The following is a 23,537-nucleotide window of genomic DNA, read 5'->3' on the forward strand; positions in this document are numbered from 1 at the left end:
AACAAAAAAGCCAACCCCCCCTCCAACAACCTAACACTTCCCCCCTCCCACGGCAAGTGCTCTAATGGGAGAGATACTGTATTAAAAAGGACCGTTATGGCCTCTAGTACCTCCTCTAGCACCATCCTGTGTTTTGTCCTTTAAATGAAAGGGGAAGAAGTTTTTTGAGTTCCATCACGAAATACGATGACCATTCTATAAGTATCTTAGTTATTCTCCAAACATGCTATCGGATGGGACCAACTGGAGATTCAATCATAAAATTACTTAGGCAGGATCCTTCCTGGGCCTAGCGTAGAACAAGAGATGCTCTCCTGTGCGGATTTTCCTTGTGTGGCCAGCTTGCAGCTCTTCTGCAAACTTTAGTTGTCCAACAGTTAAACTGCATGCAGGATTTAGGTCTCTTGTGGATCTACACCATAGCACTTTTTTTTTTTTTAATCCTTAACTCTCATTTCCTTAAATATGTAGTTATCTTAGAAGGTCTGGTCCTGAGAGCCTGATTTTGCAAGCATTATGACATACAGTCTATTGATACTGAAGTTAGTGGATTTGTACCTCATGTATGGAGCAGGATGAGATAATGTACAAGTGTGTCTTGTATGTGAGATCAAGAATCACCATGGTTACTCTTTTTTTTGGCTGTAGTACTGAGGACAGGTCCTAAATTTGTTGCGTAAAACAACTTTCTTTATGAAATAATGGCAGGAACCTTTTGAGTGTTGACTGCTTTGCGGCAGAGACATATCCATTAGTGTCAGGGAGCAGTAGCTGGGACGAGGTGCTGGAACTGCTGCTGGTCCCCCAGGGCATGCTGCTTGAACTGCTCATCCCTGTTCATGAAGTGAGGATTGTGTCTTGTTCATGTAAAATAGTTACTGCCTGCAGCAACATTACCATCCCTTTATGGGAACATATATTTCCTCCTGCAGTGGGAGCCTGCTATCTGGATGTTAATTTTTTTTTAATAACTACAAGTAGGAGTTGCTATTTAGTACCCTAGAGGAAAGAGTATGTCAGAATTTAAGTGACAAAGATTTATGCATTTTGGTTGCGTCTTGGGGCAAGTCTTCCTGGTGTCAATGATTTAGCAATTCAGTGCTCTTTAATGGTTGCTAAATGCAGGAGGGGAATGTATCGCGAGGGTAATCCAACTTCACAAGTGTGTGGAGAACTTTAGGAATAAACAATTAACAAGAAAACAGAAGGTTTTTTTTCCAAATATCGTAAGTATTCTTGTTCATCAAATATATCCTCCTTGGTTGTATCACAGCATCAAGGAGGGTTAAGCAAACAACCATGTGAGCATGGATTTTTTTTTCCTTGAAACTGTTGATACGCAGACTGAATTGCTCAACACTTAAACTACTAGCAGACCAAGGTCTGCAGAAATATTTTGGTGTCTAATTTTTGTGTAGGTACCAAAGCACTTACGGCCATCTGTGGAAAATTAGGCACCAAATTAGGGGCTAGGAGCTGAACTGTCATCGTGTATCTGTAAGTTATGCCTGTTGCATGCATTTCAGGTAGCATGGGTGATAAATTTTGCCTTTTTACTAGCAATTTAGCTTAGTTTGGTGGTATGTGGGTGTTTTTGAAAATGCATGGGATTGTAGGTGACCTTGCTTTTCTTGCCTATAATCCTAAGGGGTAGAGAGATTCTGTGGAATTGTATGCTTTGGGAATTACGCTTCACTGCTTAAAAAATTAATATACTACTGCTACTATTCTGTTTTGGTCAACTTAACTTCCATTCTTTCTACATTGGTACTACCAGTTTTATATTACTGCATTTATAATATAGGCTTATCAGTCTAAAAACAAGCAAACAAAAAAACTGTAACCAGCTAAAAGGGAAGTTAATCGAAGGGGAAGTTGTTCAGCTGGAAAATCGAAACTAAATATTTACAGTTGCTTTGGAGCAGATTGTGAGCAATGCTTGTTAAGGAAAGAAGACAGTCATGCAAAATAGAAGATATAACTTTTTTATAAGGAAAATAATGCTGGAAAACAACCAATGCAAGTACAGACAGGTGAAGAATAATTAGAGATCACGTTTAAACAGAGGAAGAGCAAGAATCTTTTTGCTCAGTTCGTATCATTCTGTGTTGTGCCTTTTGCCAGGATTTTGCACATTAAGATTGCCACGTATTGCTTAGTATTGTTAATACGCAAAATCCTGGCAAAAGGTTGACATTGTAATGGCTCTAAAGGACCCATTTCAATGTAAATCCTAAGGGTCTATCAATGTGCAGGGGATTTATGTGGGTGAGTCCCATTAATGGTAATGGGACTTATGTGCGTAAATCTCTTCTGCATTGATGGGAAAATAGTCTCCTTAGTATGCAAAGTCTTATTTGAAATCAAAGAGCATTTGCATAAGATCCATACGTAGCATGGAACTCCATGTTAAAAACAGTATGAAAAGAAGATAATACACCTTAACGACTTTAGTGGATAAATACTCAGTGGCCTGTGTTATTTTTAGTGCAAAAAGGGCATTCTTAATATTTTACTTTAAAAAAAATTGCAGCAATGTTTACACTATAGTCTCCAAGTATTAGAAGCCAGAATGCCTTTATTTTTGCTGATGTGGATCGTTGCTTTTTATCTGAGGCGTAGTTGAGCAAACTAATGACGTTTAGTTGTGAGACTCTGCATGGTGCTTGTGTGCCAGATTTCAACAGGAGATATTCTGAGTCATTCCGGATGAAGTACAAGCAAGAAACGCCCAAAGGTCTCATGCAGTCCCAGTCCCACTGCGTTCCTCAAAGCCAATTGATCTAATAAATACCCTCAAGTACGATCCTTTGGTTTTGCTTTTACCTGAAACACTAGAGTACTAGAAAAGTGATTGCGGGCCACTGCTCCCCGGAGTGCTCAACCTCTGGTGCAAGGATTTACCTTCGTGATCAGAGCGTTCCCACCACGCGTGTGCGCGGACTGGATTTCCTCACAGCCGCGAAAGCGGGGCTGCCCTGCTGCGGCCCGCGCCGGGAAGTGCAGGCGCTGTGACCGCGGTGCTTTCCAGCAGGTGTCGCCGTTGGCAAATGTAAAATGAAAACTCAACATTGCGCCCAGCTTACGGAGAGTTCAAGTATTTTGGAGGAGCCAATGTATTTTTTTAACTCCTTTTAATATAGAGGTGTTTATTTTGTTAAACATTGTAGTACACATGGGATGGGGAAGCTCGCCTGGACATGAAGGTGTTATGACAAAATGATAATACTGCCTGGAGAATACCTAAAATATTAATGGCCTACTCTGTTCCTCACTGTCCAGCATCTGCTATTCTTCCTTCTAGATTTGCAGTGTTATTTTAGAAGCTAACAATGAGCTGTTTTATTTTATTTTGCTGTGTTGGAAGGGGGTGAAGTTGATTTTGCTGGTGCACAGAACTGTCCTGCAGGATCATTACTTTTTTTAACGTGGAAGAAGGATCCAAAATTTAGGTAGCTGTTTAAGGCCAGAGTTTGGAGCAAGTGAGGCTGTGCGAAGTTTTGTATAGCTGACAGAAAAACTGTATTTTATGTCTCATGTAGTGCCTCACCTCAGGGATTAATATCAGTGATTTCAGTGAGACATCTTTCAGAGTGCAGTGACCGGTGAGGGGAGATATCCAAGTTAAGCATATTTTAATATTAAGGATATCTGCTTTGGTATTCAGGAGAAAGGTAACACTTGCCGCTATGAGATAGCACGTAGTTCAATCTTGTTGTTTTCCTTAATTTTATGTAAACAAGATTTATGTTATCCAGTGCATACTGGGTAAAGAGTTGCTGTAAGAATGCAGCTTCAGAGGATTTAAGAATCATTTCTGAGTGCAGTCAACCTCTCCAAAATCCCCCCTTTTTGGTGGATGGTACGAATGTATTGTGTTTTATATCAGGAAAGTATTTTTACACATAACATTTTTGCCCCTTTAGAGAAGTCAGAGTGTAAAAGCTGCGGATGAAAGTGATGCATTCAGTTTTTCAGTGAGCTGCTATTTCCTATGCGCATTGGCTTTTGTCTTTGCCTTTGAAAATGTGTATGCCATGGCATAAGAACTTACTCGCCCTGATTACGAAGATCCTAAAGGATGTCTTTTATGTGTTTTTATATATGGTAGACCAAATTCATATCGGTAAAAAGGACCCCTATTATGACATAAAGCCAGATTCTTCTATTTTTTGTATCCTGGATTGTATTTTACTAATTTTTTCAGCCCTACTGGGGAGTCTGAGCTCTGATGACAGCAGAGATGCTGGATTAAAGGCATCTTTGATATAATTAGATCCCAGTGTAGTCACAGAAGGGATAAATTTGTATTTATATGTTGTTTTTGAAAGTAGAACACTTTCCCACTCCCATTAACTTTTATGCGAACATGTCGTGTAAGTGAAGGGTTTACAGCAGTCCCCTGGAGAAAGCGGTGTGCCTGATTGCAGCACCTGGCTGCACAGGTACACTGCGCCGTGGCCCGAGCTCCAGCTGCGTCGTGTTCAACAGCAATTGACCTACCTCAGCTGGGAAGAATTTAGCTTAAAACCAAGCAGCCTTCACAAGTACAATGTTATTCAAAGAAACACAGGGTAAAATGGATCTTGGAGCTTTCAGCTAAGTTCATGGAGAGCATTCTGCCAAGAAGAGATGACCCAAGGGTCTGGTTTTGCTCCCAGCTTAGCTGCAAGCCTGGGGAGCTCCGTCGAGGGAACGGCTCGTGCTGCCGCCTCTGTGGCGTGTCTGTGGGGCAATGGCCTGCCGTGCTTTGGAGACAGCAGTGTGGCTGTGTTGGAGGAAACTCTGTCCCTGCGTGGGATTAAAAAAAGAAAACAGAAGTTGCTTTCCCAGTAGGTGTGCCTTCAGTACCGCCATTCAGGTAATGTACCCCGTGCTTCTTTTTCCTAATGTGTAGAAGATGCAAATAAGCTCCTTAAGGCAGGCTTAAAAAAAAGAAAAAGAAAAAGCTCTATTAGTGACTGGTTGTTGTAGAAATAATGCTCTTAAAATTGCACTTTGTGCATACCCAGAATGTGTTATTTTCAACACTGTCTGAAGTACTGGGATAGTGCAGTACACAATAACATGATTAAGCATTTCTTAGGGATATATAAAGTTAGAAAAACATTAGACTGTTTCAGGATCTAATATCCTGATAACTTTAAATTAATGGAAAATAAAGAAAATGAGTGGTTATTTATTAAAATGGACATGTGAAATAACCTTTTGGCTTCTGAAAGGAAGGTCAATTGTATATTATAGTTGGTGTAGCTCTGGCTAAGTATGTTGGGTTACTACATTTATAGTACTCTGTTTTGACTGTACTAAATTTACATGTTCATTTTTTTCTGGTAAAATGATTTTTACAGTTGTGTGGTTAATGATATCACAACTTAAAAGAAATTCCTCATATAGAGCCTTTCTTTTGGAGTAGGTGCATTTACAGGGACCAGAAAGTTGCAGCTGAAAAGGTGCAGTTTCTTGGTTTCTGCAAATGAGCAGTATTAACTTACTCTATTTCATTGAGTTCTAGTAAGTTTTTTTTATTTGCATATGTTTTAGTAAAAACAGTACTCAGTGTTTCCAAGACCTAGTCCTGGACAGATCTGGATATGTTTAATGTCGATATGAGGAAGAAGACTTGTTTACTTTTTTTTTTTTGGTCATACCTGCTGCTTAATGGTTCTTGTTTGGTTGGTTTTTTGCTTTTAGCTGCTGGGAAGTTCAGGAGCTTAACTCTCTCTCTCTCTCTCTCTTTCTTGGATGCTTTATTTCTTTGCATTATTTATGTCAAGTGTGTAATCAATATCTGTGGTTGGGGTGGGGGTAGGCAGGGAGTGCTGTACTATTCTCCTGTGCAGATTTGACAACTCAATGTGTTTTGGCATAATGACTTTAGCAATGAAGTCTTTAAAGAGCTTTCTTTTGCACTTCTTGCTGTTACTTCTGTATTGCAATTAATCTGAGTATCTTAACTTCCTGATAGTGGAAGTGGACCCTTATTTTTGTGTTGAAAAACACAATTACTGTTGTGTTTGGAAAGCCCCTGTTTGTAGGTATAGAATAAAGAAAGAGATATAGAAGGGCAGAGGAGCTGCTGGTCTTGATGTATTCTAGAATCCTGCAAAATTTTAACCAGGAAAAAGTCTCTGGAGGTGGAGCCAGTACAGAAACTATTCTGGAGCCATGCTAATAGGCCTGACAAGTCCAGACCTCATGACACTTCAAAAGGAAACACAATATGGAAAGTAAGATAGGAATTTTGGTTAACTGGCATGGAAACTGGAAGGGTGATGCAAAAGGGGTGAAAGAGAATCTCTAAATGTGCTGACTGACTTGTAGTCTGGGTTGTAGCTGATGTTCCTTTCAGTTAGCAGTATGACTGTATCTTCTGGTGCCTACACATGGCCTGCCAAGAAGTTGCTGCAGGAAAATAGGAGTAAGTAGTCAGACAAACTTGTATATGGTGGCTAGAGAAATCAATATGTGAGATTAAAATATCATTTTACAAAATGACCTACTGTCTCAATGCATTGTAAAACAGATGAAATTGTGCTAGTGTAGCACAGAATAATGCTCTAATGAATTAATAACAAATGCATTTCTCCCTTGAGTGGAAATGATAATCCCACAATTATCCTGCAGTACAAAACAAACTATAGAATAAATAAATCAATACTAGTATAGTCCTTTATTTAAGAGGAATTAGTTAGGCTTTTCAGTTCTACCCCATTTCATGAAATAAAATGTCTTTCATGCTTAGCGCCAGATTCAACTACTTTCTTATTTTAATTTGGAACAGAGTTCTCAGTACTGTCAGTCTTTTGTATATGTCTGAAATAAGTAGATCATGTATATGGACTTTTATCAGATACAGTATAGTACTGTCAGAAAGGCATTGAGTGTAGAACACCTAATAGATCACTCCCATCCATGCATTATTTGCCTTGTCAGCCCCGGTACACAGATGTAGAGTGCAACCCGAAGATCTGGGCCAGCTCCTTTTCTAACCTCACTTGTATGAAAACTTGATGTAAACATTAAAAGAATGGGTTGTTGACTAGGTGCTGCATATATGGTGGCATAGAATAGCTATGCAAGTCCTCTGAGCAGTGCTTATGAAGGAAACTGCAATTATTCATCAGAACAATTCTCAAGTTATGTATAAGTATTTTACTGGAATTTAGATCTTGTTTATTTGTTAGGAAGTCTAACACACTGTCCAGTCTTTGTATGTCTCCACTTCAGTAGACCACGTGGTTCAGTTTTCAAAGCTCAGACTGCAACACTGCTCTCTTGTACTTTTGGATCTCAAGAACATATATATTTGTTTTGTATTCTTTCCTACCCATAACATCAGAATTTTGAATTGTTTGATAGACTGCTTTTGCTTCTGTACCTGTTTTGATTCATCTAGCAATAGCTAATTTGAAAATCCCTTTCAACATTCAACTTCTTAATGAATAATTTATTTTCATTGATTTGCTCATGTGACTGCTTCAGAGGGCTAAATAACAACATTAACTTCTCATTTAATACAATGCACAGTTAATGTTATCACTTTGACAATTGTTATACTGTATTAGGGGAAAATTTAATCTTAAAATATGGTGTATAAAAACATAATTTCTATTTCACAGACAAGGCTTTCTCAGCTCCATATTTGGTATTCAAATTTGACTCTTGTATCTCATTTCTGCTTCAGACTATTTACAGATATGCCTTAATCAAATAAGTTGAAGGCACTCACGCTTAGCAAGGATGTTTTAAACCCATTGTATATGTTTTGATAGACAAGGTGATCTTTTTGTTACTTTCTTTCACAAATTTACCTTACAAGCTGTTTTTTCAATGCTGCCTTTTTCCTTTTCTCTCTAACAAACCAGTGCACTGAGCACATGTGATAGTAACTCAGAATTTACTCAAAGGCTTTTTCAGGTCAAAAGTGGAACTTTTTCTTTAAGTATTTTGAAATGAGAAGTGATGGTTGGGTTTTGTGCTGTTTTACTGGAGAAAAACATGTCACGATCCCAGTATGCTCCACTGAAGAAGAAGCTTTGACGTTTAATGAACTACATGCCCATCCAAATGTCCTTTGGATATGAGATTTTTCTGAAGGAAAAGCAGGGAGTGCTACCTCTACTGATATTCCACTTCTGTTCAAAGCCCATGTTTGGGGAAGTAGAAACCAGTAAGGGGTGAACATTGTTTTCCTGCCCCTACTTCTGCATTTACAGAGGATCTCCTTAGGTAGAATAGCTCTGACCACAGCTAGAAAAGATGCTGATGTGTGCAATTTTGTTAGGGTCATGTTAGAGGAAGGGACTTTACAAGATGCAGGAGTTATGTAGGGGGCGATAATCATAAAGCAATGTAGATATCTAAAACTTAGTGTACTGTCCGAATGCTTAGAAGTTCGTATCTAGTGATTTAGTTGTTTGGTACAACTTGTGAGTGAACTTGCAACTGCTTTGTCTGAAAACGCTGGGATGTGTTGAGCAGTGGCCACTTGAGGGTGGGTGTGAGGAAAGTTGCTGTTCTGGTTGCCTTGGGCTCTTTTAATGGTTACCTTCTTGTGACAACTCAGGGTTCTAGAACTTTGACTGTCTCTGGTGGTGTTGCTCGCTGTACGTGTGCACTGAGACTTTTCTGTCTTTGTTTTTGTTCTCAGCATGAGTTGAAATGATGCCACAGCTTGGAATTGTAAAGAGAGGAAACATCAGAAACTGGCCAGTCTCTATAAACTGCTTGTACTAATTGATTCGGAGGTTAGAATACAATGTGCTTAAAAATATAAATATATCTCTATGTGTATATATAGTGTATGCGTGTATATAAATGTAAATGCAGTTCTTATCAAACTATGTCTCTTTCCAGTTTCTAGACTCCTGAAAAATTATATAATTTTTCCTTAAAATAGTGCAAGCTGTTAATAAACTTAGTAGTTAGTGTTCAAAGGCTGTTAAAAACCACTTCAAATAACATGACAATCTCATCTTTACAGTAATGCTAGGTTGTTAATTAGCTGAGCTACCCAAATACTGAGATTATAGTTAAAATGGCTCTGAGTAGGAGGTGATAATGATGCGCTGCCTGTTTTACAACACATTATATGCAGTGCACATTAATTCCAGTTTTTAAAAGAAAAATTTCCATCATATTAAAAAGCTCTCATTTTAAAGGGTGAAATCTTTCTCAGAAAAGCTAGCCTTATTAAACATGTCTGTAATAATTATTACTATATCTAGCAACGAGAAGAATTGCAGAAGTGTGTTTAAGAAGAGCTTTGCTAAAAAATCGGTGCAAAGAAGCATCACCTGAAATTCAATCAAATGATGAGGTCTGTAAATCCTAGTTTGACAAAAATAATTAATTTTTGTCATAGAAAGTTTAAATAGTAATTTCATTTCCTTATCTCATGCTTACTATACAGTCTTCAGCTGTACTTGGATGTCAGTTCATGTAGGTACAGGAAACAACCAGAGAGTAGCCATTTATCTGGAAGACTATATGAAGTAAGTTAGCTTTAATTAATGCCTATACAGAGGATACTGAATTGGCCAGCTCAGTAGGCTCATAGCAACTGTTTCCTGACTATTCCAGTTCCATTTTCCATAGACTAGATGGCTACATCTGGGAGATGAATGTACAAGCTGCCCTAATGTTGACTTCCAACTTTCGCTCTCAAATAATAGTAAATGAGGTGCAACAGCAGAGATGTAGTGCAGGTGCTACCAGCACATCAGGGACGTCCAGTTTTGTCATGTGCCTGTCCTGTGGTGAACCTGGTGTTGCCCATCCTAACTAATTAAAGCTTTCTTGGTATGCTTATGTGAGCTGCAGTTGTAAGTCTACCACTTAGAAGCATGTTCATTTCTTGTGTTTCTCATGTGAGAAGTGCCCATTCCATTTCTGCTATTAAAAAGAAAGCTCATGTACAAACATCTCTTTTTCACCTAAGAGCTTATAGGAAGGGAACATAACCCCCAAAATAGAGACTTTCTCTATAGCTTGACACTCCCTTTCCATGCATCCATCTTTCTTCTACATTTTCTTTTGGAGCATAGTTATTTATTGAGATCTAATAGACTTGATCTTACGAGTTCTAAGTTTGCTGATAGATTCAAAGATATCTTGCATCTTTTTTTTTTTTCTCTCTCTCGTGGTTTCAACACGAGTGTCTATAATGCTAAACAGAACTTTTTTTGTTTCATACTGAAGTTTATTTTGGTATTACAGGTAACTTTTTTTTTTTTTCCCCCCCGCTTCTCTTGGTGGGAAGGCAACACAAATGGGTTTTCTGTCAGAAAACAGGTCTGCTGTCTCTGATAGCTTAGGAGCAGCTCTGCTTGAGGAGCTCTGGGATTTCTGGCAACCAAGTTTCTCAAGTTTGACTCTGAGAAGCTGAACTGCATGCTCACCTGACTTTTAGGAGATCTCAAACTTGGCATGTTAGATGAGCAATAAAGATAATGTTCTGATCTAGGAGATAACTAAAAGCTTGTGCTTTACTATTGAATAACTGAAAGTTAGGCTTTATTGCCACTACTGGGATTTTGTGGGTAATGGAAGGAGTTCCCAGTGTTGTATCCATCTTGTTTAAGGGCAAGCAATACTGAAACGGTAAAGGATGTTAACTTTTATCTTTATCAGGTATCTTCTGGCACTTGGGAATTGCTAAATGATACAAACTTGTGTCTCTTTCTAGACTCAAACAATCAACAAAGCAGGGTTTTTTAGGTGTTCGTAATACTTGTACTTGGAAGGGTTTCTTTTTTTTTTGGTGGGTTTTTTTTTTTTCCCCCTCCTCCCCAGAAGGTAAACTTGCTTTTTTAAATTGAAGCATTTTGGACAATTACTGCTTATCTGGGTGCCCTGGATATTCCACAGGAAAAGACTTTAAAGATGCTAGGAAATGTGCTTGGTCTCCCCCCAAATCGTGATGTCTTTGACTGCTGACCATTTCTCACTTTCCTAACTGATGGTGGCCTTTGGTGCAGTTTGTTTGGCTAAGTACTGCTGCTCCTTTTTTGTTTTCTTCAGTTGCTATTTGTTTCAGCCCTTCATCAAGGTAGTGCTTGCTTTCTTTCTGAGCTGTCCACATGTGAGTAGTTCTCTGAGCCCAGACAATTTGACTGGTTGCTTTTATTCTTTGAGGTTAATGTGCTGAAATGAAGTTTCTCCTAGAGAAAATGAGATTCAACTTTTTCTTTCCATCTTTAAATCTTTCTCAGAGTTTCTGTTGCTATTGCTTCAGATGTTCCTGCTGCTGACCCTCTCAAAGATGTCAGTGGAAGTATAGCAGGTGAAGAGTTGGCAGAATGAGGTCCTTGACTAGTTAAATACCTAGCTGTGCATGCTCAAGAGCAAGGTCTAATGTTTTTGTTGTCAAACTGGTATTTGTATTAGCACGATAGAGTTACTTTAAGCCTAACAGTGCTGCTTCAACTACAAGTCCCTTTCAGCTAGCAAAATATCCTGTAGAAAGACACTATTACAAGAGGGTTAATGTTATGCATGTAAGTATTTGTACTGTATGTAACTGAATCAAAAAACTATTTATGCAATACGCAGTATAGTGTTGTCCAGATATAGCTATATAGCTGTGAGAGATTAGTGACATTCAGTGATACTGTATTTTCATATTTTCTCTTGTTTACTTAATTACACATTCTCTAGAAGCATACATGAACATCTGAAGTTAACAGTGTAGCAAACCGATGTTCACAAATATGACTAATCTGCTTAGAGCATGGGGTATAAATGAATGTGTTATACTTCACAGATTTAATCCAGATAGAGGGTAGGGTCCTCCTTCAAGCTGATAAGCACCTTAATGTAGCAGCTAGAGAAACTAGAGTTTACAATCCTGGAGTCTTTTGACATCTTATGTTCTGCAGGACAGCAGTGTATTATTATTTTTTTTAATCATCCTTCAGGATATTACTAGAAGATTGGGTGGAATTTTAATTTGTGAGGATCTGTCAGTCTGACTTTATCTATTAGTGTGACCTTAGCTTTACTAATGTGATGGACCACCTTTCTTTCAAGCAACACTTCTGAAAAAGGTGTATTTATCCAAGAATGTTGTGCAATCCCTCATCTAGGTTTAAAAAAAAAAGTCTATGGCATGTTAAAGTTCACAGAGTAAAAAGGTCTCATAGAACAGGTGCACATGATAAGCTGAGGTGCTACTTATATACCTTGAATGGAATGAGAGCAGATCCTTCTGGTATTTGAACCTTGGGTTTTATAGATCTGCTTTTTGCATCCATTCTAAGTGCCTAAGATGCTCTGAATTCATTTTCTCAAAGACCTATAGTAGTTATTTTAAAAATTATGTGAGAAGGGTGTTTTGGTACAGTACTGAGTTTGATTTACTTAACTGAGTGTTTGCAGTCTTAATTAAGAGAGATATTAAGCTTGGCATTAATTAAATCGATGTGAAGATCTGATTGGGTCCTGAGAGGGTTAGATTTTTCCCAGCTGAGAGGGATCATATTAAAAGCAGAAGATGGGTGACTTAAGTTAACTGTACCAGATGAAGGAATTTGCAATAAAAATATGACTGTGTTTATTTCTGAACTTTAATAGTGGAAAAATTTAATGGACCTTGAGTGGCTTTAAGGAACTGATAGTGTGGTAAGGAAACTAAATTTAAAGTCTGTTGTAGATGGGGGCAGGACCTTACTCTCCTGGAGCAGTGGAAAAGGGCAATTTTTCTTTCCCCTTTCTCTTTTTAGAAGAGGGAACAAGACTCAGCTATTTATCTAAGTTAGTAAAATCTTAGAAAATGACCCCCTCCTTCCACTGTTTTTTCTTTAGCATGATTTGGAGGAAAAAGAACAAGGAAGGTTATAACTAGTAACTTGCAGAGCTATGTCAAGGGAATGCATCATTAACTTGTTTTCAGAGTGGTACACACTATTAAGTTTATAAATAAATTTGTTGATTTACAGGCTAATTTACCTATTTTATGTTGCTATTTTCAGCATGATTTGATTCATGATGGTGGATTTTGAGGGTGGCCTTGCTTTGGGGGAGTGAATGGGTTGGTTCAGATCACCTCCAAAGGTTTCTTTAAGCCTAAATTAATCTGTGATTCCAGTTTGAAATTTGTGCTTAGATCCAGTGTGCCAGAAGACCCTTCTGGTCTGGGGTTCTGAATCCTTGCTAACACAGGATTCCTTTATCATATCATACTTTGACCCTCAGGCCTCTCTTAAGGAACTTTGTTTTTTGAGCAGATTTTTTTAAAAAAAAAAAAAAAAAAAGTAATAAGAAGAAACAACTAGAAAGGCTGCCCTATTTAGATCTAATTATTTTACCAAAGGTGCAGGGTTTCCATGTTCTGACTCATTTTCAGAAAATTAGGAAGGGGAAAGCTTTTGCTTCATTTCCCTCGAGCAGTTGCAGTGTGTGTCTGTAGCAAACCCCCTGTGAATGGGGTGCTGAAATACTTTTACTAGGTCTGGGCTAATATCACTCAGTGCCAATGGATTTGGGAGATACCACTGAATTGGTATCTTTTCCCCAGGAGTTGAAGATGGACTCCTGATGTCCCCCTGAAGATTGCTAACGCTGCAAGGGTTTTGCATGTGGGGTTTAACCAGTTAAGGCACTCTGGACTGCATACAAGCTTTTATCTGTAAAATTGCATCATGTTGGTTAAGGTTTCTCCTGTCCATCTTGGTCTTGAAAATCATGCTCTAAAATTTCCACAATAGCACTGTCTCATCTTAATTTTTTTAAATGCTACCTATCCCATGTTGTTTGACATACCTCATAAACTGAAAGGTTGAATGCTAATGATCTTTATCCCAATGGCATCTCCTTGGATTTTAAGCTTCCTGGCATGCTGTTCAGGTATGGTGTAGAGGTGTCCCCATACCTGAAAAGACAAACTCGGAGTGTGATGATTCATCTAAGAACCTAAATACAGAAGACTTGGTATCTGGCTATTCTCTTCTGGAATGCAAGTAGCTCACTCCCTGCAAAGGCAGGCTTCTGCCAAGAATTTACCGCAAGGAAGGCTGCTGCCAGGCCAAAGAGGATTTGATACAGAATGAAGGACTGGAATGCTCTATCCTGGGCTGGTGATGGTCTTCCAAGCGGTTTACTCACTGGAATCCATCATCTCTGAAACTGTGTGCAGCCTTCTGCCTTGTATAGGCAGTGCTTCTTGTAAGTATTTACAAGAACAGGATATGAACAAGTACATTACTAGAATTATACTTGGTCTATGCTATGAAATCTGGTATTACGCCTATGCGTTAATGCCTGGGATGAGAAATCCAACCTCCTCTCTCTCCTCAGCCTGTTTACGGTGTTTGCCAAAACTCTTTTGAGCTCCAATGTGCTGACTAAAGACAACTTCTGTTAGTGCAGGGTGTAGCTGCTCAATTATTTTGGAAACCACTGAAACAGTTGAAAATATTACTGCTTCCAAGCTACCTGTCAGCCTGTGGTTACCGCTCTACAGCTGAGATCAAGTATTGCCTTCTGAGGGACTAGTTTGCCACAGTGCAAAATCAGCCAGAGTAGTTTAAATCATTGTTATGGTGAATTTAAGCCAAAACAGTTAAAATTGCTTGAAAGGGGCTTGGAATGGTCACATAAGCACTTGTGATGCATCAGCTATTCAAGCGGTACCTTACAGCTGATTCAGTTACACCAGATTTGCGTAAGCTTGTCTGCCTGTACCACTTGGTTGCCTTTTGGGAAGGTGGCATGGGTAGGTGTAGGTGAAGGCCACCAAGCAATCTCCTGCGAGTGTATTCTGCTGGATGTTGGCAGAGTCCCCTCGTGTGGCAGCAGAGGCAGCAGATCTGTAATGTAGACAAAGCCTCAGCTGGAATAACCTAGATGTGCTTTTCTTTTTGTTTTTCTGTTTTTTTTGTTTTTAATTTAAATACTGAGTCTGGTATTGAAGTGCATTATAGTTTGTCAGCTACTTCTGCTACTTGCAGGTTTAAATGCTTTGTTTCTTTTTGTTTTGTTTTTTTTCCCTTCTCTTATTGAGACATGATGGGAGGAAAACCTGCAAAGGAAAGACCAGTTTTCCTGTGACAGTTTTTTCCGGTTTCATATTTTTCAAGTGTCATTCAGTTGCTTGGGAACTTTTAGAAGTATAATTTTGAAAATCTGGAGAAAAAAAATCCTTCCTTCCTTCCTTCACATAACAAAGAGTATTTTTGTTTGCTTAAAAAATATTAAAATGCTTTCTCTGATAATTATTATCTTGGTACATTAGCCAGTGCCCTGCTTTCTTCAGCGTGAGTTGTACAGGTAAATAATACTGCTTTATAAAGTTGAAAGACTTGAACAAGATATAAAGGTCTTGGAGCATAATTTTTGTGGTAAGCTTAATGTTTTATAAAAGCAGTAACAATCAACTCTTTGTATACAGCCTTATATGTTTAATAAGGTCAATACTGATGTTGCATAAACTAAAGGCATATATGTGTGTGTAGATATATATCAAACATGGTGTGTGTTCTTGGATATATAGAATTTATAAAATTAGGATAACAGCAATAAATCTTTGTTTGAAGAAGAACTTAAGAAAAATCAAAATATTACAATGAAAATATCCAGTATTTCAATTAAGTTCAAATAAATGGGGAAATTAAATTTAAATATTTTTAAAGAGTCCTTGAATGGTTTGTTGATTAGAAACTAATGTAACTCCTTGTCTGAGATAAAACACCAAACAGGCAGCAGCTGCTGGTAATTGGTGCAAGTAATTGTAGAGCCAATAAGTTGAAGAAGTGCTTATTAAAAGAAACTGCTTTCCTATCTGCTTGCAAGTTCAATTGAGTAATGCACTCTACATGTGGTCTGACGGTAGGTAAATTATACACCTGATTTAAAAACACTCCATCCATAAGAGCTCCTATTTCGCTCATCCATAAAATTTTTACTTTCTTCATTACTAACTACTTGCAGCAGCATATGGCATAATATCTATCAAATTAGGCTTTGAGGACATCTTAGACTGGCACCCTGCTGACTTCAAACATGTGCTTAATGCATATTGCAGTGTTTTTAACCCGTTAAGTGCCCCTTGGGTAGGCTTCATGCTCTGAAGGCATGAATGCCCATGTGGCCTCGCGGATGCATGCCGTACACCCTGCCGATCTCCGGGAATTCCCGGGAAGCCATGCATCCGCCTCGACAGGGCTGTGGCACAGACATCAGCTCATCCTGAAGAAGCCTTGAAGGCCAGAACAGTGTTTTAGTTTCAAACTGATAGGAAAATAGTTGGCTCTGGAAAGAAGGGTTGTAATTCAAGCTAAAGAACTATTTAAAAAAAAAAAAGCCATACTATTCCTTCAGTATATTAGTTTTCATGCAAACTACATTCTGAAAAAATGTGTGGATGCATATATATGTGTTTGCTTCCACATGTGGGCAGAGTAGTTTACTTGTATTTAATTTCCCTTTCATATATGTTAACTTTTAGCAGAAGGTGGTTTCATTGATGCAGGTGAGGTAATGTGCAGGCATCTCGGATGGGTGAGTGTCTGCTCCCAGGAGGAACAGCTTCCTTTGTGCTGCTCCTAGAACCCCCATAGTAACAAAATCCTCCCAAGTATTTGCCTTCAGCTTGGAGCAAAGCAGTCACTTCCTTTCAAGAACTGTAATAAGTCCAGCTGTCTACAAGTCTGAAAATGTTCTGGTGTACTGTTGACAACTAAAATGATGTACTGTGGGTAAAACCTGAGGAAGAACTACTGCAGATGTCTGATAGCCTGATAATTAATTATTTGGGGGGGGGGGGGAGATCAAAGCTTCTGGCTGGAGAGTTGCAGAAAAGTCATTTCTGTTTCACTTGGGGCTTTGTGAAAGCTTTCAAAGCAGTTTTTGGAAACCCTTTAAAATCTGTATATTGCCTCGCCTTGCTTACTTGAAAAGACTTATAATGGAAAATTTCCATTAGACCTGATTAAGAGGTTAGATTTTTTTTTTTTTTAATTGGAGTAAACTAACACTTCATTGCTTCAGCCCCAAGTCTAGCATGGCAATGTGATTTATTCCAGTCACTGCATATTTGTAATGGTGTTCTTGATTATATTTGGCCTAGATTTGGGCTGCAAAGTTCTGCTGGCTAGGTTGGCTGAGTTTGAAAAATGTCAGTCACATTCCTGATTGACAAGCAATACTACAAAAATAGAAGTCCTAAGAAACGTGTAGGTTGTTTCTTTCTAGGGAGCAACTGAATAAGCGAACTCTTTGGTGCGGGTACATCCCTGCTAGAGGGCTTTGCTGGGCTGCTCTCCTGGTCGCGCTGGGCTGGCCAAGCATTCTTCCCCAGGGCGGCATAAGCTTGTTAGAAATGCTTTCTGCACACAGATAGCCAGTTTGGTGAACAAACTGGTAGAAGAAGTTAATAAAAATACATAATGTTGATATCGGTAATAGTAAAAGTAAGGGCTAATTCTTATCTGCAGGAACATGGTTTTAGCTGAAATGAAAACCGAAATAGTTTTAAACTGCAAGCACTTCTTGAAAACAAATAGAAGGTTATTGACACTCAAACAAGTAATGGAGGAGTAAGCTCAGGAATGGACCAGCTTACAGGACCAACCCCTGCCTACCCCTACTCTGAGGTAGCATGCCTCTTTCCTTGGGAGGGACCATCCCTTGTGTTTACTGAAACACCAAGATGTGCACAAAAGGCGTTTTGGTGCACACGAACGTGGCTCAGGCCAAAGGCTGTTTAGCAAGCATCTTGTTTCAAACAATGTGTGTGAGCTGCTGCCTAATGAAGCATGAATCAAGGCAAAAATATATGTAACTCCCCTGACTGTGTGTGTTTGCTCGTTTTTAAAGCTCACTTGAGCCAGATATGTCTGACTTCTTCCAAGTGTTTCCTCAATCTTCCTTGAGCCAATAAACTTTTTAACATCCATAATGTTCTTTGGCAGCAAGTTCCAAAGGTCTGTTACCTATAAACAAAAGAAGGTGGTTCCTTATGTTTTAAACCTGGCTCCTATTGGTATCATTTGATGCCCTAAGTAGCAAACACACACTTAATTCACAGCCTTTCCTATTCCAGCAGGAGCTTACATGCAAGCCTGGACTGTCCACCCCCTCAAAGAGTGGTCTCCTCAGGGCCTCCTTGCATTATTTGGTGCTGTAGGATGTAGATGGTGGTTGAAGGCTAATGAATATCAAGAAAGCAGCTGTGTTTATTCTGCTAGTCTTTAACTTGGGGGGGGGGATATGCCACCTGGTGTATGATTTATATCATTAACTTTCTTGATTGCAGAGAACGTGAATGGTAAAGGATCAAGAAAGTGTTTGTATTACTCGAACTTAGAACAGAACCATTAAACTATTTATCAATTCTTTATTAGCAAAAACATGACTGGTTTGTCTTTAAAGGAAAAAAAGAAAAACAGACAGAACTTCTTACAATTTTGAGACCTGATGACTTCTAGCTAGCAGGTTGGAAGAAGGATTTTACACCAAGACCAATGACAAGTTCATTCATTTCTCCAACAATTCCCATAAGTATAAGAAGTGTTTAAAAATAAATGTCTCCCTCTGTGCACGTGGGCTAATCCTTGTACATTCAACACTGAGTACCAGCTGGATGCTCTTCTTATGTCAGGTAAAGCAGTGGTAGTGATGGGGCTATGGTAAATGAGAGAGTGGCTAAATCATGTTTTCTTACTAGACTTAATTGAAGGAATTCTCCAGTTGCATATCCAGTGTTCACTGTAGCCTGCACTCAAACTCCTGCCTGTGGGCATCATGAGGTGAAAACTAAAGCTGGGCGTTGCAGGCAATCAGGGTGGTGATGGAAATAAAGCAACTTGCTGAAGAAGGCTAACAGGAGAGGAAGGAAGCAGGAAGAAACTTTTAGCTGTCTGTATACTTTGAGGTGAATTGGTGTCTAATATACCTTGGGAGACTGAAGATGATTTAGAGAATGAAAATGTTCCTCAGGGACAAAATGTAGTAAGGCATTAATAAAGTCAATTTTGTGTTTAAAATTTTAACATCTTTTCCTTGTGTTCACATGCAACCTTAATGTGTAGGAGGGATTCCTCTCTTGGTCAACTCATTAAGTAAAAATGAAATGGATTTTTATTTAACAAAGTTCAGTTCTTTAAGACCCAAGGTTCATGTGATGACTCAGTATCCTGCCTCTGACAGTGACCTGCAGTGGATGCCCAAGAGAGAATGCAAGAGGGAGGCAGTCATGTAACAGTACTTCTCCAGACTACTTCCCCAGCCTCCAGCCATTTATGTGCCCCTCTCTGAGTCAGTAATAGTGGTTTTCTGTAAGCTTCAGTGGATTTTTATGCAGCTGTATCATATCTTCACTAAATATGTATCTTCAAGTTTGTAGACTTTCAATCTCTTTAATCTGTGTTCTAGTCTATATTTTTGACAATCCTTGTTGTCTTCTCTGTATCTTTGCTATTTCTATTATACATATTTTTGGGAGGGAGAGGGCGGAACTGCATATGTGTCCAAGATACAGAAACACCTTGTCATTTCCTAATTTGTTCTCTATCCCCTTCCCAATGATTCCTTGTATTTGCTTTTTTGACTGCTAGTGATAGTTTTATGAAAACATAAGCTAAATGCTATCTCTTCTTTTACCTAATGGCTGTAGTCATCTTGCAGCCCCTGAATGCATGGATGAAGTTAAGACTGCTTTTACCTACAAGTCTCTATCCACCCTGAACTTCATTTGCCATTTTATTGCTTGTTCACTTGGTGATGTAATGTTCTTCCATGGCTCTCCACAGCTGGACTTTATTTTTGTTTTGTTTTTTTAACTAACATTAGTAATTTAGTTTCTTTGACTAAGTATGGGCCTTGCCACAGATCTTCAAGAGCTGCTGCGGACTTCTCTGAAAATTGTCTGCTTATTCCTCATCCTCTGTCTTTTGTTTTAATTTTTTTATCTACGTGAGAATATTCTCTCTCATGGCAACTTAGTTTCTGTAATAAGTTTTCACAATGGACTTCATAAAAAGTCTTTTTGAATTTCAAGATTACATTATTTAGGTCTTACTTGTATATATAAACTGCTGACTTCTTTCAAAAACATCAACAGATTTCTGAAGTATTGCTTCTTTTTTAAAAAAAGTTTATTGGTTCTTCCTTAATAGGTCTGGTGTATTTATGTGCCCATCATCCTGTTCTTTAAACTTCATCTTACATCATGACATCCAGCTGGGCACAGTTGTTTGGTCTTTGCTGTGGAAAAAGTAAGAGCAGATCATCATAATCTTCCAGTTTGTGTTTACTCAGGTGCAGGTAAACCATATAATAACGCTCCACCTGTTCCTGAGGGAAATGGCACAAGATTTAAGTCTCTCTGACTGAAAGTGGTTCAGAGTCCTAATGATGTCTGTCTGTCTGTCTGTCTGTCTCTGTCTCTCTCTCTCTCTCTCTCTCTCTGTCTCTCTCTCATATTTCTACAGCTCTGGAGGAAAATATAGTCTTTACAATATCACAAACGTGGAAGTACATGGGAAAGAGATCCAGCCAAATCCTCTACCATCATCATTTCTTTAGTGCCCCAGTTGGGTTACTCATGTTACACTTGAATTTACTTTCCAGTATGCCATACAAAAGATAGTGTAAACAGAAATGAGCTCCCACTAAACTGACTTAAAATGCTTGATTACATGTGTGTGGGTGTGTGTGGTGGTTTTTTTTTTGTTTGTTTGTGTTTCGTTGGTTTTTTTATTTATTTATTCAAGCATTTATGGCTCTTCTGATCTCTGGCATGTATGTAGCTATTTACTTATGGTTTACCGGACATGTCTTTTTTTTGTTTTGTTTTTTTTGTTGTTATTCCTGTTCTCAAGTCCTACGTGGAGTTTGATAATTGCAGCCTGTGCCAGGGTTTTGAGATCTGTGCCAGAACAGAACTGGTGCTGTTTTTTTGTACAGGGAGAGTCAGATGAGATGGACTCAGTTTGCTGTAGTGCACCATGCCGGGGTGCAGCATGGGTGCCAAAAGCTGGTAAAAACCGAAAGCAGCAATTCTGGTAGCTTTGGGCATGGCAGACTATACTCTGTTAGCAGCTGTTGCCATAAAGCCATAGTAATTAATAATAGATTGTGAGGTTAGAAGCAAAGCTTTTGGGGATGCTGTTTACACTGCGTATGCTGTAGGTGCAAACCAGAACCCTGTCTGCTGTCATTTGGTTGTCAAGAATTGCTCTGATACTGGGTATGGAAATGTTCTGTTGTCCTAAAATATCTGCTGCTGGTGTCCAGGCAACATAGAAGAAGAGTGAGGAGGCATACTGGATTATGGTGGGATGAGAAACAATTGATGAAGCTAGCTGAAGTTAGAGAATCAAAGAGCTGAAAAGGGCAGAGCTAAATCAGGAGGAGGAGAGGAGGTTATAAACTGGCCTGACAGAGTTTGGTTGTGGTGGTATGGGGCTGAAGTGTCTGCAGTATTTGGAACATACTGCAGATCCTGGAGTAGAGCCTGGGCTCCTCAGCCTTTCCTGTCCTTTGATGCGTTTGTAGCTGCTGGTCCACATGAGAGACTGTGATAGTATTGCTGCCACTCTATTAGGTCAAGTGATGGACAGTTGCGCTGTAAACTTGTAAGTGTGAACCTCCCTGATGATGTGGGTTGGGTGAGCTGATGTGCATCCATGCTATATTTGTCTTAGCCTGCTATCTCTAAAAATAGAGAATGGTATTTACAATAAGTCTACATTTCCCAGCTTTATTCTTTACACCAAGCACTGTGCAATCTTAATGTCATGCTCTTACTTAGATGGCATGGCACAGACTTTCATCAGGTAGCTGCGTTGTTTGCTCTGTCTGACTTTTGCCCGCTGAGCATGCGAGTCGCACCTATCTGGGAAATGCCTGCAATCATTTAGTGAAGGAAAGTGCTGTCCGCAGAGCCCCTAGTTCATTTGTTACAAAGGTTAAGCAATGATAATCAAATTAGGCAAGCAAAGATGAGAGATTTGAACTGGAAAGTTTAAGTTGGGAGTTTTACCAGTAATTTAATAAGCATCCTGTGTTGACTGTTAGATTAGATAAAGACTTTCCCTTCCTGCAATCATTTGCTTAAGTGTTGTGAGTGTAATCCTGATGATGTCTTTGAAATATTACCAAGAAATCTGTATTTAAATATGATATGCACATGCAAACTTCCATTGGTGGTGAAACTGGACTGCAGTGTGACTGCTGAATGATGAGTGTTTATAAGATCAAGAACTAAAGCACTGTTCAGCAAGAGCCAGGATGGCAGAATTTAGCTTTTTTTATTGTATTGTTATAGGCTGGACTTGAAATGAAAATGTTAAAGTATGCCGAAAACAAAAAATTACTTTCCGATGGCTTGAAATTTGCATTTTATCGTTCTTCAGGAATAGCTTAATATCATGTTGTCTCTTATATCAACTGCTTTAAATCCTTTTAAAATAGCGTGTTAAACCTTTAAGTGTTTTTTCCTTCAGTACAGAGTTGCTTTGAGAGGAAAAAAATAAAAAGCTGAACTACATATTGAATTTTCTAGCCGGTGTTTCTGCACTGCAATCTTCTGAAAAAGTGCAATTATTTTTTTTCCACTCAAACATGCATTTGAGAGGAATGAGTAGATCAGATAAAGAGCTGAGATTCAATTCTACTCAACCTTGAGTCACTCTCTGACTCTGTCTCTTTAAAAAGGAAAAAAAAAAACCCAAGGTGGCAAAATCAATACAAACCAATAATAACTTCACATTTGTGGAAGCAACATGAATGGCTCTCCAAAATATTGAGACACATCCAAGTACATTTTAGCAGAGCTGATATTTATCAGAAGTCATTTGCCCTCAAGCAGATGCTCTCTTTCATTGTGCTCCTGTCACAAATGACTAAGATTTATGACAGACAATTACAGCATCTGCAGTTAGCAGCCTTATAATCAGCACCATTATTTAACGATTGGTGCAATAAACTGACTCCTGTTACTGTTTATCAGATATCAGTCAGTTCTGGCTATTTTCTTCAGCTCCCCAAATCACAGTATGGTGCAACCACTGCCTTTTAATGGCTAGTCAGAAGCAGGCACATTTTCACATTTTGTACAGGCGGCCGAGGAAAAGAAAAAGCAACCAATTACATGTATGTATGGTGCCCTCTCATTTGAGATGCCTGTGTATGTAACTATCTCTATACAGTCCAAAACCTCTTGAGGAAAAAAAATAACAGCTTTTACTATTTCAGATAAGAGCTCCTATTTAGTCTTCTGCGTGGGGAAAAATGTCTTCTGTTTAAATATTCATGTTTTAAAGAGTGAATAAAACGTTGAGCTACTGGAGTGGTCGTGCTCTCTTGCAGCGTGAATTCTGCGTGCGTTTGAGGAAGGGACAGCACCCGTTTGGTATTCAGCCTCCAGACTGTCAGCAAATAACAGAATGGTATTTTAAATTTAGTAAGGTTCTTGTCAAAAACTAAAAGCCTGAGAAATGCCTCAGCTGAGCTTTTAACCAATGTGTACAATGTATTCTGTGAAACTCCCATTAGGACTGCCTTTTTTCCTGGAAACCTTGCGAGAGGGAACA

At 38.8% G+C, this 23,537-nt stretch overlaps 1 long non-coding RNA gene across 2 annotated transcripts in view; it reads left to right on the plus strand.

Moving 5' to 3' along the window:
• The window catches only part of LOC112980169 (uncharacterized), a 296,130-nt gene that overhangs the window by 51,468 nt on the left and 221,125 nt on the right, over nucleotides 1-23,537 (plus strand). The gene's annotated exons all lie outside the window — the stretch shown is intronic.

Source organism: Dromaius novaehollandiae, chromosome 9 (genome assembly GCF_036370855.1).
Source record: "Dromaius novaehollandiae isolate bDroNov1 chromosome 9, bDroNov1.hap1, whole genome shotgun sequence".
In the NCBI taxonomy this organism is placed as follows: Eukaryota; Metazoa; Chordata; class Aves; order Casuariiformes; family Dromaiidae; genus Dromaius; species Dromaius novaehollandiae.